General features: G+C 36.3%; 1 long non-coding RNA gene across 1 annotated transcript; it reads right to left on the bottom strand.

The window, feature by feature from the left end:
* Positions 1–274: 274 nt before the first annotated feature.
* On the bottom strand, positions 275–2,138 carry LOC143302982 (uncharacterized). Its single transcript, XR_013058903.1, has 4 exons — positions 1,750–2,138; positions 886–968; positions 562–651; positions 275–461 (listed from the first exon to the last, which is right to left on the bottom strand). It is a non-coding gene; the product is annotated as an uncharacterized LOC143302982 (long non-coding RNA).
* Between the last annotated feature and the right edge of the window lie 813 nt (positions 2,139–2,951).

Here is a 2,951-nt window from a genome sequence, read left to right on the forward strand (position 1 = left end):
GTTTTTGGACATCTAGCCAGAGAACCTACTGGTGAAGTAATAATCGAAGAGAACATGGAACCAACTTACGCAGAATATCTCGAAGATCTGTTCGATAAAATTAACACCGTACAACGAATGGCAAGAGAAAATTTGATAAAATCCAAACTAAGATCAAAAGAATATTACGACCGACGAATCAACCCCCAAGATTTTAAAATAAGAGATTCGATATATTTACTAAAAGAACCCAGTAAAGGAAAATTCTCCGATCAATATACTGGACCATACAAAGTGCTAGAAATCTTGCAGAACCAAAACGTCAAGATCGAAGTAAAAGGGATTCCGCGAACGGTGCATTTAAACAAGTTAAAACTAGCGCATAATCGAAATAAGCAATGAATAAAGCGATTTCAGTGGGCAACGTAGTGCGGTAGTATATGTTATAGTGCTGTTCGTCGAATAATACAGATATCGAACACCTAAAAGGAAAAAGGAAAATTATTATACGTGTTTCAATTATTGCTTAAATATAAAACGTGTTAACTCAATGAACAATTAACTAGTGAAAGTGAAAGTTACCTTGTGAACAAGTGATCAACATACAAGAAAGTGTACGTGCAAGTATAGGTTATGGATCGTTGTTCGTGGAACACAATGTATGACAGCTACCTAAAATAAGTGAATAAATTAGTTTCAATTGTCTCGGTGCAAAATACAAGGTTACTAAATGTTATAACTATATTATGGATAAATCAAAAGGAGGTGTAACACTGTTCGTCGAATAATACAGATAGCGAAAACCTAAAAAGAAAAAGGGAAAATTATTATGTGTACTCCAATTATTGTTTGAATATACAACATGTCGATTCAATAAATAATTAAAAGAGGGGAAGTGAAAGTTACCTTGTAAACAAGTAATCATCATACAAGAAGGTCTACATGCAAAATAGGTTATGGCTCCCTGCTCGCGGAACACCATGTACCAGCTGAAAATAAACGAACGAATTAACTTCAATTGCCTTAATGCAAAGAGCAGCATCGCTAAATGTTATAACGGTGCTGTGGAGGCGTGACACTGTTCGTCGAATGACACAAATAGCGGAAACTTGGAAAAAGAAAAGAAGTTTATTACGAGTGTTCCAATTACTGTTTGAATGTAAAACTTGTTAGTTCAACGAATAACGAAAACAGTGAAAGTGCAACTTACCTCTTGAACAATCAATCACCATACAAGGAAGTGTACATGCATGGATTTCGCAGATTAACAAGAAGAAATAAAATAGCTGATAAATATAGAAAGTGGTTAGAAAATAATTAAGATAGATTAATTGAGAGTTAGTAATAAATATAACCGGAGTAAAAGGATATTTCATTATGTATTAATCTACGTAGTATTGTTATATTATTATATCTAACATGTAGAAATGGATTTTGTACCCATATATGTATATAATTCCAATCCAAGTAGTATTCATAATATTTATTTTCACTGATAACAAGTACGAAAAACCTAAAATAAAACAAAGGTTTTAACAATAAAAAAAAACAAAAAAAAAAAAGAAAAAGGGGAAGAAGAAAAAAAAGAAGAAAAAAAAGGAAAGAAAAAAAATATAATATATATAAATATAAAATTTTCTTTTTCTATAAAAGGATATTCCTATTTCTGATAAACTCGAGAAATGAAAACATTATACAATGATACACTGACGCAAAGATACACCACACAGAAGAAACTAATAGAGAACGCTTTAAGCTAGGCAAACTTACCGCCCGACGAATTTGCATACACCATAACCAAAACCCAGGACACATGGCTTTGATTGTTATTTAATAAGGTTTTGGGTTTATAAAATAACGATTCGCTTAGATTCGTTTTCTCCAATATATTTCAGTCTTATAACACGTCTTACCACACAGTAATCTCCAAGTCAATAGAACAACGTGGTCGACTTCTAAGACAAAAGAGCGTCGTTAGAAGTCGTACCAACTTAGCTTGTAGTAAGCAGCGATCGTACCAACTTAACATTTCTCAACACTCCCCTTTGATCGCTAGTTTCTACAAGCCCCATAGCTTTGGTAAATTGCTGAGTCTTAATCCTATTTAGGCCTTTGGTGAGAATGTCAGCCACATTCTCAGGACTAGGTACATAAGTATAATCTAGTATCCCCCTCGATACGCAGTTCTTAACGTAAAAGTAACGCACTTGGACGTGCTTAGAACTCTCAGCAACTATTTCGTCCTTTGACCATGAAATAGCTCCGATATCATCGCAGAATATCTTGCAGGGGCGAGGGCAATATGACAGTCGACCCAATTCCTTTAACAGTAAAGAAATCCACACTGTTTCCCTTGCTGCTTCCTGCATTGCCACAAATTCCGCTTCGCACGTCGATTGAGCTATAATCGGTTGTTTTTTGGATAGCCAGGATATCGCACCACCAGCGAGTATGAACACATACCCGCTCCTGGATTTCCTGTCTACCGTACAACCCGCAAAATCCGGGTCGCAAAACACCTTCAGAGGTTGCCCGGTCCTTTGGTATACTAACTTCAAGTCTTTGGTCTTTAGTAAATATCTGAATACCCGCTTCACTGCTTTCCAATCGGATACAGTCGGATTCGCGCATCTTTGGCTTAGTTTCCCTATTGCACACGCAACATCAGGACGACTTACAGTAGCTACATACATTATGTGCCCCACAGCTTGTTCATATAATTTACTGTCGAAAGGCTCATCACGTTCAATATCAAAACCAGCCTCACATTCTCTAGCTAGCGGTGTCGACACTCCCACCACCCCAACCTCACGAGTAATGTCAAACAGATCCAGCATTTGACCTATCTGTACAGATTGATCGAATACTACAGTGGTGCTGTTTGGCTTACTCAGGTGGATGGACAGAAATTGAGTGTCTACACTTAGCATTCTAACATCTAATTTGTCCTTAATCCTAGTTTTGAATATCTC

The sequence above is a fragment of the Bombus vancouverensis genome, chromosome 8, assembly GCF_051014615.1.
Source record: "Bombus vancouverensis nearcticus chromosome 8, iyBomVanc1_principal, whole genome shotgun sequence".
NCBI classification, from domain to species: Eukaryota; Metazoa; Arthropoda; class Insecta; order Hymenoptera; family Apidae; genus Bombus; species Bombus vancouverensis.